Source organism: Bombyx mori, chromosome 27, assembly GCF_030269925.1.
Source record: "Bombyx mori chromosome 27, ASM3026992v2".
Lineage (NCBI taxonomy): Eukaryota > Metazoa > Arthropoda > Insecta > Lepidoptera > Bombycidae > Bombyx > Bombyx mori.
The window spans coordinates 6,469,162-6,485,396 of NC_085133.1; the positions used below are offsets into that span (position 1 = coordinate 6,469,162).

Here is a 16,235-nt window from a genome sequence, read left to right on the forward strand (position 1 = left end):
CATGGAGAACCTGGAGGGCCCTTAATAAGTGTTGGTTGCACAATTTGTGCATACTCTTTAACACCAAGAAGTAAGTCTATCGAACCTGGTTGGAAGTAGTCTGGATCTGCCAGGTTGAGTCCTTCTAGATGTGGCCAATGTGTGACAGTTACAGCTTTGGAGGGGATCTTCGTGGTCAACTGTTTACTCATAACATATGCTTGTATGTTGATTTCGAAGCTTGGATTCCAGCGGGAGCCAATCTTAAGTTGAACCACGTGATCAACATTAGTTCTTGTAGATCCCACCCCGATAATACTTCCTCTCGCTGATTGCCTGGTAAGTTTGAGCATTTGAGCCGCCTTCTCGCTTAAAAATGAAGCCTGCGAACCATGGTCTACTAGCGCACGAAGAACAACGGTTTGGTTATGCTCGTTCCTCGTTAAAACCATCGCTGTGGCTAGTAGTGCTGTGCTTTGCTTAGTACTGTGATGTGACGCCACCATGCTATTTATAACCTCTTCTTTCTCTTTTACCCCGTGGTGAGATGCACTCGGTTGATTCCTTTCCTCAGTTTGTGCCGAGTCTTGATGGCGGTGGAGAAGAGTGTGATGCCGTCTTCTACATAAGCGACAGGACATTTGTAACTTACACTGGTAAGCAGAATGCCCAGGCACCAAACAGTTAAAACACAGATTGTTGGTCTTGACATAATCAGCTCTTTCTTTAGGTTGCAGTTTGGTAAAATTCTTACAATGACATAATGTATGTTTTTCTTTACAGAGCACGCAAGTTCTTTCATTTGGCTGTGACGTGGTGGCTGTGGCAGTTACTAAGTGTGAACGTTCTCTTACAGGTTTGTCACGGCTGCTACAAGTCCCTGACACGGACAATACAAGTTCTAAGGTACGGTATCTTGACTGCAGGAAATCTTTTAAATTCTCCCAAGTTGGTAGTTCGTCCTCTGATTTTGAATAAGCTGTCTGCTCCCATTCTTTGTGAGACTCCGGGTCCAACTTCTGTATCACAAGGAATATAATTATAGGATCCCAGGAGGTCGTAGGTATATTTAAATTTTCTAAATTATTCAAACAATCTGTCGTGACGTCTAATAAATTTTTTAATTGAGTTGCAGACTGAGAACTAATTTTCTTCTGATTAAATAATTTCTTCAACACTGAGTTAATTATTAATCTTTTATTTCCATACCTTGACTTCAAAATGTTCCATGCTTTTTTATAATTGTTTTCCGTGACTTGAACAGGTTTTAATAATGTTTCTGCCTCGCAGCTGACTGTACTCTTAAGATAATGTAACTTTTGTACGTCACTTAAAGCCGGGTTCTTATCCACTAAGGAGGTAAATAGGTCTTGAAACGTAGGCCAATCTTCATAGTTTCCAGTGAATTTCGGTAATTCGATTCTCGGTAACCGAACAAGGTTTTCGGTATCCGCAATAATCTTAGAATTATTTGGTGAGGACGTTACAGTACTCGGCGCGGCTGCTTGTGTGAAAGATTGCAAAAGATCTTTTAAATCGGCTAACAAAACGAGATACAAATCTTCGAACACGAAGTAATCTTCATTTTGAAAATATGGTAACTCTTGTCTTTGTTCTTTCGGTGTTATTTTTACCAATTGTAGATGCGTTTGCTTAAATGTAGTCCAATATTCTTCGATACATTTGATTCTTGCTTCTACATAACCTCTTGTCAATCTAGCTTTTGGACATTTCTTTAAATTAATTTGAGTTTTGCTTAAGAGCGCAGCGGTATTTTCTAAAACGTTCAAAAGTTCATCCATAGTACCGTCCAACCAGAAAACGCAATAAAATTGTAATATTTATAAATTATGTATAAATTATTTGTCTTTAAATCACTGGAATGTGGTTTACGGCTTACTGAAAAACAATATTTTCACTGACCGGCGTCCATCATCGATAGCTTGTATGTTCAAAAAATCCGCTCGAATTTGACCAATATGAATGATGTAATTAAGGTTCAATTTGGTTTGCGTACTATCCGTAAAGAAAAACTGTGTGTGGATGCAACGACATTTATTTTGCGACTGACTTCACTTTTGACAAGTAAAAATATAGTAATTAGCAAAGAGTATAAGGTTAGTAACAACAAGTATGTTTATCAGTCTCTGCTACCTATAACAGGGAATCCTAAATCGAAGCCGGATGACCGTGCGTGATTTGTTCCCGGTTAATAAAAACTTCTACGTAATATTTAATATCTTCTTCGAATAATTAAAGCATCGTAACGCAATTATTGTCGTGCGGAAATCAGTGATGTTAATCGTTCTGTTTATCTTTTTGCTTGCAGTAGCTGATTCAGAAACCTACCATAGTTATTGATATTGTCAAAAAATTTATACTTAAGCAATTTCTGACTTTTAATTAAAGTACAATTTCCGTGGTCATTAATTACTGTCTGTTTGTCTATTTCAAAACTGCTAAACGTAATTTTTGCACGTTTTGCAAAATATTTACATAAACCAGTGTTTGAATCGTAAAAATTGTAAAAATAGGCATATAAATAAATACTATGAATTGAATTTGGACTGTAAACTCACTTCTGTTAGTTGTGAAGTCTATGGGCTCTGGTAACCACTGATTACTGTTACCATGCGCTCACGATAAACAAATAACATTCACAAAACCGACTGTAAGGTGACAGCTATCACTGGTGGTAGGACCTCTTGGGAGTCCGCACGGGTAGGTACCACCACCCCGCCTATTTCCGCCGTGAAGCAGTAATGCGTTTCGGTTCGAAGGGTGGGGTAGCCGTTGTAACTATACTGAGATCTTAGAACTTATATCTCGAGGTGGGTGGCGCATTTACGTTGTAGATGTCTATGGGCTCCAGTAACCACTTAACACCAGGTGGGCTGTGAGCTCGTCCATCCATCTAAGCAATAAAAAAAAAGCTCTCGAATTGTAAAGGTTAATAAACCATTATTTTAAATTAAACGAAAAACAATAGTAATTTCATCTTCATCATTAACCTGTACTTTCCTCTGCTGGATCTAGGACTCTCTCATAGTCCGCCGCAATGAACGATCCTCCGCTTTCCACATCCAATATTTTCCTGCAATCGCCGCAAATCATCGGTCCACCGGGCAGAAAGACGTTCAACGCTGCGCTTACCGGTACGTGGTTTCCAATCCAGTATGCTTAGTGCGAGTTTTTTAACGTTCTGGATAGCGTAAAAGTTAGGCCAATTTTGTATGCAGTTGGAACAGCGTCCCTAGAGGCAAACGTAGGCAAACGATCCAATTCCATAGAAATATGAGCTAACTTTTACGCTATCGTGAACGTTAAAAAACTCGCACTAAGCACACAGAACGCGTCTGCACCATCGGCAATTGATTCTGCGACACGTATGATTGCCACTTCAGCTTGCTAATCTTTAGTAATTTACCAAACCTAAATCTTCGTATACATGTCCTGATTGACTCATCATATAAACCGCTCCGGTCGCAAACTTGAAATTTGGCAGTGGATGCCTTTTATGTTGTAAACATCCGCCAAAGAAAGAAGGGTTAGGACCAAGAGGTTAAAATAAACGGTGGACACTTGAAGGTAATTCTTCATCTTCAATATAAAATACCAACAAGAAACTTTATATGTTTGCTTCTGGTTAGAAATAAATTTAGAAATTTAACGGCGTATTTCAAAAGCTTTAATTGATTGCTTGTCGAAACTTTATATGGAAGTTGGTCACCGTTGAACATTCTTTGGATCTTCGTTTGATTATCAGAATTTTCGTACACCTAATGTTCAAACATGTTCCAATAAAGGATGTATACCATTTTTTATTGATAAATATGTCACTATTTTCATACCTATTACGAAAGGTCAATCTATATAATATATAAAAATGAATTGCTGTTCGTTAGTCTCGCTAAAACTCGAGAACGGCTGGGCGGGTTTGGCTAATTTTGGTCATGAATTATTTGTGGAAGTCCAGAGAAGGTTTAAAAGGTAGATGAATATGAAAACGCTCGAAATTTAACAAAAATAACAATTTTGTTTTTCCTTTGATGTGTACCAGTCGGACGGATTCCTTTTGTTTGTTTTAAGGTTATGTTATACAAAAGCTTAGGTCTTTTATTTATCGATTGAGGCACTACGAAGTCTGCCTGGTCAGCTAGTAACAAAATAATAATTAAACGAACAATAATAATGCATGAGCGTTAATAAACAACACAACACGAGATTATTTATAATTGAAAATTAACGATGATTATAACTACTTAAAATTATGAAATGCTCAATAAAATTTAATATGTCGATAACATATATATAAATAGTGAAATACGCGCGGTGGTTGCTTGTATCTGTCGCGCGGAGGGCGATAAAGTCGCCCCATGACACCGGCTTTATCGAGACATCGAATCGATATAGCTGTGTTATCGATTTATCGATATCGATAAAATTGATTGCTGTTTATTACCCTATTTGGTATTTTGCGATCAATTTTGGTGAATTGCATATAATTCGATAGCTATCTATGCGTTGTCTGTTAACGTGATTTGTAGTTGTAATTAAAATATAACGTAATACAAATGGTACTTCAGTTTGCTCGAGTAAATAATGATTCATGAATACATTGTTTAAAAGCATTTGATACAACAAAACCAAAATCAATAACAAACAGCAATGAAAGCAGTATCTCGACTATAAAACAAAAGGGCAGCGCGTAAAGGAATAGTGCCGGACACGAATTATCGATAATCCTACGCTTTCTTCAATAATGGCCGGGGCGGAGAACGCGCCATACAAAACGAGAACCAAGAAAACCAGGTATATTGTTATTACAAAGCGACGGATACGTGTAATGAACGCACGCACGATTGGTGTGCGCAAATTGTTAGGTGAGCGTCGGTAAACTTAAAATGAGACGTAAGTGGACTTGAGAAGTGGAAGTCGACTCCTTGTATTGATTGAAATGATGTCTACGCCTACACGCGTACGAGAGTCGCATCGAACAGATATCTATCTGCCAGTTTATGGGTGGGTAGTTATAAAAACTTTTTATGAGATAATTAAATGTAGTTTATAATAAATGTTTTTTTTCGAAAAACAATGTTCCTTGTCAAAGAAATTAGTGAGTGTGGTAAGATGGGTGAATGAGTTCACGCTTCATCTGAAGTTAAGTGGTGACTAGAATTCGTGGACCGTTCAAACGGAAACGCATGACTGTTTCGCTAGAGGAATAGACAGGGTGGTGGTAACTTCTCGTGCGAAATTACAATACCCTACCATAACGGCCGTCTGGTGTAGTGGTAAGTGACATGGTCACTACACAAGGGGGTCGCGGGTTCGAATCCCGCCAAGGGAAGATATTCGTATGATAAATATAAATGTCTTTTCCAGGGTTATGGATGTATATTAAATATATGTATGTGTATAATAAAAAATCTTACATTTATTTCCGTTATCTGGTACCTGTAACACAAGTTCTTTACGAACTTATCACGGGACCAGTTAACGTGGCGTGATTGTTAGTAAATATTTATTTATTTATAACTATGTTTCAATATTAGCCACTTTTTTTTATTTAACTTTTCATTGATTTCTCTAAATGTTCTCACAGAATGAAACTAAGCAGTAACTTCGCCGTGAAAATTGAAGTCACACATAAAACGTCGCACCGTTTTATTTCGAACGAATCATAACGATAGCGACGTGTAGCTCTCCAACGTATATAATTTAGTAAGGATTGAGTTATTAGTAGCGCGTCCCGAGATATGGGCACAAACGAGTACATGTTTAATGTTTTCGGTTTTTTCGACGACTTAATGTTCTTTTGATATGGTGTGTCAACCAAGACTTCGACATGGCAGATGATCTGGCGCGATAACGTCGTGCGTATATGCGCTCTCGAGCTGTTGCTATCAATCATGTTTGACTTGATAATCTAAAACTTCCCTTTCCCCTATGTTCCTGGTGGGGCATGTTAATAGGCTGCCTGTCTTAGTCGGGAACTAATCGTGCGTTACAAAGGTCAGAGTAATTTTAGTAGGGGATTGTATTGACGTCTATTAAAATATAGTAAGATTGTAAACTGATCTACGTGTATATGCTAATAAGATATATTTCGTTTGAAACACGCTTTTATTAGCTTAATTTTCACCAATTTCAAAGTCCGATTAATTTTAGATGTTGCAAGTGAATCAAAGACAGATGACCATATCGACGCTTGAAAGGCAAACGTGACTAAGCGACAATGCTTGAATTTTACAGTAGACTAATAATTTAAAGTTGAAATACCTGAAAACAAAATTTATTTTAACGAATCTAGCTGTAGTAGAATCTAGCTAGTAGTTGTAGGATTGAAATTATTTTAATAGACCTAGAAATATATATTTTATTTTTTGCGCATCGAATATGGTTATTGCCTATCATTTATGTATAAAGCAGTTATTGTCGCTTAGTCACGTTTGCCTTTCAAGCGTCGATATATTAATTACTCGATTGATATCGAGACAAGAATTTTTAAAATCATATTTTAGTCTATTTATTTGTAAATTGAGTCATTGTTTGGTAAGGCGATGAAATTCCAACCACTTTACCAGGTGTTTTAGTTTACAATTTTTATGGTAAGCTACGCAATGCTACCCATATCGATATGCTTGTCTCTCCCAGTGAAAGTTTAAGAATGAAATCATGTCACACGCGTACCCGTTGGATATTGGAGGCAGCGATCATCGTAAACTCTGTAGCCTACGACAATGTCCTTAATTAAACGTCGTATCAGAATTTTACCCTTACGAATCGCCTTATTTACGTCTCCGTAGCTACAGACCGGATCCGTGGGTGTAGCATCGTCGCTTTCTTACGACTCTTTTGAATTGATTAAGGCGTTTTTTTTTTTATCTCGCATTGTAGGGTAATCACTGCATGTCTTTATCGCGGCTAATGATCTCGGATTAACATGTACCGGGACGGTGTGATGACGAGTTCAAAATTTAAATTGTCTTCCCGAGTACATCGTCGATTACACGCTCGGAAACGGCTCCATCTAAAATGGTTTTTATGAATTACGTGCGTGGAGAAATTGTTCATCAAATGTTTAAATCTTTTGTAAAGGCTTTTTACGAAGGTCGAATTAGTTTCATAAGAACACAAAAGCGGTTTGAATGTTTACCCTAAATTCGTGTGATAAGTTGTTGTCGTGGCCTCCTACCAGATTCTGCTTCATATTTTTTCGTCAATTTAATTGTAATAAGTTTATCAAAGTTTCAGATCATTAACTCGGATCAAGACCCTGTGAATAGAGATCTCCTATGAGAGTCATGCGTTATTAAGAAATGTTTTCGTATAAAATACGCAGCGTCATCATCTGTTTGTTATTCAATACGAAATATAAAAAAAGCGTCCGTACTAATAACCGAGTGAGTTGCTATTCGTTCATTGGAAATTAATTAATTAATATTTTCATTTATACGTCTATATATAGTTAGGTACTTCGATTATTATATCATTAAAATTCCGGAGTGAGATCTCACTCGGACAACGGCGGCAGATCTATTTAAAAACTTAAATTCTGACAACGGTTAACTTCGTTCCATAAAAAAAATAAAAGGATATTTTTGAACATTTGAATTCGAAAGCGGGACCGCGAAACGAGTCCTAACGAACTTTAAATTTTTTTTTTTTTTTTATTCCTTTTCTCCACGCTGGCAAGACAGCATGTCGGCGCACGAGAGTCGCTTCGGGCGTTTTCGGTGTAATTTTTTTTTCTCGTAAGACTTGCCTTCGCCGAGGCTTGTTCTTGCGGGTAATGGCTTCATTATACCACACTCCAGGTCTCGGAAAGTCCTCGCAAAAACCGGCCACGCTCACAGAAAAGATAACGAACAGACTTAGTTTTGAAAAGAAAAAAGAAGTTAACTTAATTTTGAGACTAACAAATTCCTAATTCAAAATTCCTAACTTAATGAATTTGCTGTAAGTGGTGATAGGGCATTCGCACAAGCGAAGCGATACTGTCTTCGCACTTATTCATATTTCAAGGTAAGCGCGCTTATAAGCTCCAGTCACATATTACTAGATGAGCCGTGAGCTAGTTTAGCGTAATAAAAATTAAATTTTCATTATTCGTTTTATTACTTCGTCCAATACCCTTTCCATTAAATACACGACACACTTATAATTAGGCTCACAATATGAGCAATCGGAGAATTGTCATCGCTATAATTGAGTGCTATTTTATCATCACGGAGGTCCTCAATCAGGGTATGTAATGACAGGGTCTCCCGCCAGTTACTTTACCTCCGAGTCTGAAGCTTGATTCGTTTTATTTTTCGCCTTATAATTAAGTGTGCAGTTTCGAGCGCTCTCAAGTATTTCTCGGAATCAATAATTCGTACTTACGTTAACACTCAGAGATCTTTATGCCGGCAAAGATGATTTTGTGTGTGAGCAAAAAAAATTATCGAATTTCGAATTTTATGACTAAACTTAATCCCGTTCACGTTCACAACGAGATGTCGACTTCAGATTAAATAATAACAAACAACCCTCGACGTTTTATACTTGCCGAACAAAAACAACATTAATCTGTGCACAGCACGGTGTTTATCTCTATTCAGCCATTGAAAAGGTGCAATAAATATAGTGAACACACGTCGGGCAATTGAAACGCATACTACTTAATAATCGCTGGCGTGCAAGTACGCGGTTCGCACACGACTCTCGCTCCGTGTGGCCGGCGCTCGCGAGTCGAGACTCGATTTTATCGATACCGCGTGAACGTCACTTCCCCGTCACTATTTTATTGACAGCCGCGTTATGGGATGTGGCTTTAGAAACCGAATAGGATGATTGGGCGGGTTTGTTAATCTTTTTGTGTGTAATTACCGCTATTATACTATGCCTTGTTGGATCAAACGAACAAATAGTATTAATTGCGGAATATTCAATTTTTTGTTGTAAACTATTTTGCTATTTTTCATCACTTTCTTTTTCAAATTACAGACGTAAGTCCAAACAAAATGAAAACACTCGAAAAATTTAAAATATGTTAACTTAACTATGCGATTTATTATTTGTTAAATGAAAATAAGTTAATGATTCGTGTTAATGACTTAAAAATAAAATCCCGCTTAATTTTCAAAAATCGATCAGACTGAAATTCTACTCAAGAAAATTAAATTACGAACGTCAAAGAATTTCAAATTCAAAAAGGTTGAATCGAGTGAAACGGCCAGTGTTCTAATCGTTTCGATCATCAGTCACGTGTGGTCGACTGAAATCGATTGTATCGATACCGTGCGAAAACACGGTGTGACAACGCCACGGCCGGTTTGTTCGCGCCGTGTTGTACGTACATTTAATTTAATGTCCATACGTGGTCGGATCATGTGATAAGTGCGATCGGATGGATTCATGTTCGAGGGTTCCGTATTAGCATAATAGAAAAAAAAATCGATTTAATTTTAAATATTTCAATGATAACACTAATCGATTATGTGCGACCTTATTTTATGTGTAAATTAAGACGACATTGGACTCCAGTATCAATGTCATTATCCACCACGGAGAGGACAGGAAAGAATGGAGGAACATCGAATAAAAGTGCTCCATAAAGGTCACGACCCTCGGCACTGAGGAACACGATGCGAAGAGGAGGATGTGACCTCAGCCTCTTTAGGTATTGCCATATTATCCATCATCTTATTTTACCACACTCATTTTATTTTAACACGTATCTCTCTTCTTAATTCTCCAAATTTCTTCAACCTATTTGTATCTAATTAATGAATATGAATTAACAAGATCAAATCGTATAATATAAAATCACTGGTAAACCAACAACTTATTGCCGCGCAACAATGATGTCCTAAATAAACTAATTATTATCTCGTTGAAAACCGTTCTGATATAGATTCCGCATTCGCTTTGATAGATCCAACCCTAAAACATATGTATATTTGTTGACAGTACTAATAAAACGCGGATTGATTTATAGCTTTTTTTTTTTCTATTTCCCGGTAGTTGTCCATAACTGTTGAGAAGGCGGCTACGTGCGAATGTGTCTTTTGAAATACGTCCACTGAATAAAATGTTCGTAGAGTGATTTATTGATGTTTGACCTTAAAAATTTGATGCATCTTTAATTCATTGAGTTTACGTTTAGTGTGGCCACTATGAAAGTAAAATGTAATGTGAGGAGGCAGCGTCCTAAAGAGACTTGGATAGGCTGTGTAAAAGTGTATATGCGAGAGAAGGGTGTGAGTTCAGAGATAACGTATGATTGGCCTGGGGACAAGGGTGATAAGGGCAAGAAAAAGAAGACTAGTGGGACCAGAAATTATTTCAGCCGAACATTTGAAGTCCGTGAATACATAAAAAAAACATTCTGTTCGGTTTTTTTTCGGTAGCATAGATAGCAAAACTTTTACGATTAAACGTGGCTCTTACAGTTTTCGTGGAGACGGACGACTTGACCACTGTAAACTGTAAACTATTCGAAAGCAGTTTTTAAATAAAATATGGCCCTGTGTGAATTGAGTAACTAATTTTGAAGAAAAGTTGTGTCAACAAAGTTGGGTCTGTCATTTGGATTACTTTAAATTTATCAGAAGTCCATGGACATTGTAACGGGAATGCCACATACATGAAAACGGTGCAAAAAATATGTACCTACCCAAGTTTTCTTCAAAATTAGTTACTTAATTCACACAGGGCCATTTTTTATTTAAAAACTGCTTTCGAATAGTTTGCAGTGGTCAATTCGTCGGTCTCCACACAATCCCGTTATGATGTCCATGGGCCTCTGTCCTTAATTAAGCTGTTGACTCATCATCGCAAAACGTCAGCTCTGACGAACGCGTATCAATTATTATAATAGTCGCTCGAACTAAGATTTTACATAATACTGAATAGCAGTTGGATAAAACAAGTTTTGTATAGAGTAGAGTAATCTCGCGTAGAGCTGTGTCCTTAGAGGCGCTTCGCGACGATGCGATCGAAGTGATAAGAGACAGGGACATAATTTCTACCTAATCTTTTATACAGCGTGTTGTCTCAAGACTATCGTATATATTAAAATCTATATATATATAAAATGAATTGCTGTTCGTTAGTCTCACTAAAACTCGAGAACAACTGGACCGATTTGGCTAATTTTGTTCTTGAATGATTTGTGGAAGTTCAGAGAAGGCTTAAAATGTAGATAAATATGAAAATGCTCGGAATTAAATAAAAATAACAATTTTGTATTTCTTTTGATGTGTCCCCCGTCGGACGGATTCCTTTTGTTTGTCTTAAGTTTATTTTATACAAAAGTTTACGTCTTTTATTTGTAGATTGAGGCACTACGAAGTCTGCCGGGTCAGCTAGTATAATATTAAAAAATAGCAAATTAAATTACAGTAAAATTAAAATCAGGTTTATGTTTATTTATTATCTTTTTTTACTAATTGTGAAATTAAAAAAATCTGCCCTAGCAATTCTCCTTTCTATTTTGCCCATTTTGTGGAAGAGAGCACTTATAGATATACTTAGGCCAGCTTATTTCACAAATGCACCTATTTCAAACTTTCAAGCTCCCGGTTCCCTAATTTCCACGCCAGGACTTCCGACCACAGTACAATTGAGACTTGACCTCACGTTTCAAAATGGACGGCGGCGTTTGATATCAATGAACTTCGTTGAACACTTACGATTAGCTAAATCGTGATATAGAGCATCCATCTAGTGCAATAAAAAAAAAAACGTGTTATGTAATTGACGAAAATGTTTTTTTATTAAAACATTGGATTTAAAGAATGTCTGTTTGTTTGTAATACTACTTCGATATTTCTACCGAGTGCCATGTCTGTTTCGTACTGCTCTCTCTTAAACTAATTAATTTTCTTAGCTAAACGAGATTGTCCTACAGGCGCGATTCTACGATGCTATCTCACCGATAACATAGCGGTCCAGTTCCTTGGTAGATCTAAATCGATTCATGAATTAGCACTGGCTTTAGTTCAATTGTGATCTTTAAATGGAGTGTTAATTTATAAATGTGGGTCTCGTTCGTAACATACCCTAATGGTTTAGAAGGCATCTTATTTAAAAAAGAAAACTTATTCTGATAGTGCTTCACATATAAACAGCTAATACATTAAAAAAATTACAATATTTAACCAATAATTTTTCATCTATGAAATCTTTGATAGTCTTGAATATAGATGGTATTTCTAATAATACAAAAAAAAAACTAAAGATTATTATTTGTGTTTGCGAGTACATTAAATTGGAAGCTTTTTGGCAATGACGTCGTAGGTCTTTTAAGGCGAATGTTTGTATGGCAGCGTAGGCTAACAAACTATTACACTGCCGAGTTCTAGGTTCAAGATGCTACCGTCATTTCTTACTTATACTCTATCCCAGTGATTCTCAACCTTTTTTTTTGTTGCGGCACATATTTAACGATTTCAAAATTTGGAGGCACACAAAAGTGCCGCGGAACAGTGGTTGAGAATCACTGCTCTATCCCGACAATCAGGAACCGATTAGGATTATCTGGAATGTCTAAGAGGTGTCCTTATTCAAGCAATATTTGAAAAACTCCCGCATCAGTAGTAAGATACGTTGGTTAGTTGTGTCGTAACCTCGTTTTTACCATCGCACCGCCCGCCACCGGAGTAGAGTTCATCCATACTACCTGGAGCCACTGCGGTCATCCACAGTGCGTTTCCAGAGATCTTTTTTGCCACGTACCATCCGGCTATGGAATGAGCTCCCCTCCACGGTGTTTCCCGAGCGCTATGACATGTCCTTCTGCAAACGAGGCTTATGGAGAGTATTAAGCGGTAGGCAGCGGCTTGGCTTTGCCCCTGGCATTGCTGAAGTCCATGGGCGACGGTAACCACTCACCATCAGGTGGGCCGTATGCCCGTCTGCCTACAAAGGCAATAAAAAAAAAAAAAAAAAACCTACAACCTTTGTAACCACAACACACACCCGGTGTAATTCTTGTTAAATCATTTTCAGGATTTATTTAGATGGAAAAGGTTGCCTGGAAGATATCGCATTTAGAGATTAAATCGCCCATTGTATAAACTATACCTATAATATAAAATGTAATAAAAAAAACACTTTTTTGGGCCTTATGGGCAGATGGGCTTACGGCCCACCTGATGGTGAGTGGTTACCATCGCCCATGGACGTCAGGAATGTCAGGGGTAGAGCCAACCTGTTGCCTACCGTAAAGTACTCTCCACAAGCCTCGTTTGAAGAAGGACCTTTCATAGCGCTCAGAAAACTCCGTAGAGTTCATTCCACTCCGAACTCATTCCAAAGCCGGACGGTACGTGGTAAAAACGTTCTCTGGAAGCGCACTGTGGATAACGCAGTGGTTCTATTTTGTAAGCATTGTGGATGAACTTCTCTCTCTCTCTCTCTTTCTCTCTCTAACTCTCTGCTTCTGGCCTTGTTCTGTCCATGAACAATGGTGACTCTTCGTTCTTGTTTTCCTTCGACACAGAACACGAATGTCCAAAAAGATAAGATGTTATCATAACAAATAAACATCTCTCACTTCCTCGCTTCAGGTAACCTCCCGCTCCCGCTGTACCTCATGCCCTATGGTGCATCCCGATCTGAAAACGCACGCATCCTTAAACACTTATAAAGGTTTGTGCTGGCAGTTAATTAACCCTTACAAGATTTATCGGGCTCCATTTCTGTCGTGTCATTTTTGATATAGTGCCCGTATGTGGTGACCATTACAGGTGAGTATTTAGATTAACAAGGGACTTTTTTTTATACGACTCATTAACAAAAATCTAAATGGCTCTCAGGTCCAAATTGTAATTTGCGTAATTACTGGTGGTAGGACCTCTTGTGAGTCCGCGCGGGTAGGTACCACCCCCTGCCTATTCCTGTCGTGAAGCAGTCATGCGTTTCGGTTTGAAGGGTGGGGAAGCAGCCGTTGTAACTATACTTGAGTCCTTAGAACTTATATCTCAAGGTGGGTGGCGCATTTACGTTGTGGATGTCTATGGGCTCCGGTAACCACGGCTCGTCCACCCATCTAAGCAATAAATAAAAAGGTCCGATTTTTTCCACAATGCCGTGGAGAAGAACTGATTGTGCATAGATAGCATAACAAGGTTCTAAAAAGTGTAATCACAATAGACTTTAATTGGTTTAATTTGAAAATGCAAAACGTACATAAATAATAATTTTAATAATACTAGGAATATGTATTGTGTTATATTGAATAATATAATATATTTAAACACATATTAAAATACAAATCGTAGTTAGTGATATTTTAAGCAGGCACCCAAATTTCAATGAAACCTGTATTCATAGGAAAACATTAATTTTAAATTTGTAAGCATTTTTCAATAGGTAGGTAATATTATTCATTACTAGCTGACCCGGCAGACTTCGTAGTGCCTCAATCTAAAAATAAAAGACCTAAACTTTTGTATAAAATAAACTTAAAACAAATTATACCTTTACATTGCTTTTTAAACCTTCTTGGACTTCCACTAATAATTGAAGACCAAAATTAGCCAAATCGGTCCAGCCGTTCTCGAGTTTTAGCGTGACTAACGAACAGCAATTCATTTAAATATATATAGATTAAAACTGCTGATCAAATGCGGCTGAAAGTAATTTCACTTCGTATGACGTTATTGGGACCCAAAACCAATTTTTGGATCATCCCTTAGGCTAAAATCCTAATCCTAATAATAAACTAAAAATATTAAACAAAAATTATATCATGTCATTCAGTGATTTCATTCAATTATCTACAAAGCATATTAAATCGTATTAATTGAATTGACATTACTACTGCCCAGATTACTTATTACGTCCCTGGCGTGGCCCGGTCGATATCGGCCATACTCGATTTTGTATCGACGTTAATTGAAATACCGATTATTTTCGGGCTACATGCCGGTGATAGCAACAGTAATAATTGCACTTAATCACAGCTTAATACAATTTTCTTAGACAGAGTCATTAAACTTTGTATAATTTTTGAGTAATATCAATTTCCTGATTGAGCATAACGACTTTCTTAATTTTGGTAATTAATATTTTTATGTTGTAGTACATCTTAAAAATCTGACTGCTCTTCCTCCATCTGCCCCTTTCCAATGCCATTTGTAATTGATTGATTTTGAAAACCCCTACGTTGATCTTATTATTTCTGTCTCTTTTTGTCTTTAAATGCATCGATATGGTGTTGTCTCATTCTTGTTAAACTAACATTATAAGACACTTTACACATCGGCTACAACTGCGCGAATGCGTTCAGAACAATAAAAAAACTGTCAAAAATTCCTCATTACTTCGATGTCTTCATAAGGCAGGATACACACCGCTCTACGATAATTAAAGAGGCCACCGGATGATAAATAACCGAGTGTTCGTGTTTTTACCGCAGATGTCATTATCTCAGCCGACTCTATCAGACGTAAGTCGATTACGTTGTGTGGATTTGTATGGAGGTGATAAAACCAAGTTCCCGCTTATATTATCGAACATTTTACTTCTTTTTCATGTCCTTATCCCACATTATATGTGGTCGACGTAGCTTGACTTTGTATAATGCTGCATACGATTCGGCATAAGTTTTACATATTATGGAACATTTCATGGATTCATGGAACATTAATTGTGTTTTTTTTATCAATTGACAATATTACAATACGTTTTAGTAAATTATCTTCAACCACAAGACATATCAACTTTTTTAGAATTACGAGTCACATCAAATACATAACATAATAATTATGTAACTGTCGTGAAGTCCCTTGAAAAACGAATTTCATTTTTTCACACGCCTCACCATACTTTCTCCGCATTTAGAAGAACAATGCGTATTAAATTTATTCATTTCCAAAGACTTACTTGTAATGCCTCTATAAGTATATTCTGGGCTTATGATAGCGTAGCGCATGAATAATCGAAACGTACCCGACCTGATGAGAGTCCGTGAGAGTTTTTGTCGTGACCATCCACGATTGTGCCCTTAGGAAAACATATGGTAATGTGTTATAGACTGCACTTTATGACTACAATATCAGTAGGAGCGGCAAGCAGCGGCAGAATATTGTATTTCTTTTATTTGCATAAATGAGTAAAGGAAATCAATACCTTTCTGGCGTATATATACGATATTGCAGGCACGGCTTGTACCTTGTCCTTTGTTGATAATTCCATTTATTTGATTTATAGCTATTTCGTTGGTAGTTTGATAAATTGCAAAATATTAAATTTCTTCTATG

The 16,235-nt window shown here is 37.2% G+C and overlaps 1 protein-coding gene across 2 annotated transcripts in view; it reads left to right on the plus strand.

Moving 5' to 3' along the window:
- LOC692674 (transcriptional activator cubitus interruptus) overlaps positions 1–16,235 on the plus strand; it is a 167,355-nt gene that overhangs the window by 33,279 nt on the left and 117,841 nt on the right. The window contains exon 2 of one of the 2 annotated variants that reach the window (XM_062676509.1): positions 13,539–13,620. The exons of the other annotated variant lie outside the window; for it this stretch is intronic. The gene's annotated coding sequence lies outside the window, so the exon portion shown is untranslated. The remainder of the gene's footprint in view (positions 1–13,538; positions 13,621–16,235) is intronic. 2 annotated transcript variants of the gene reach the window in all.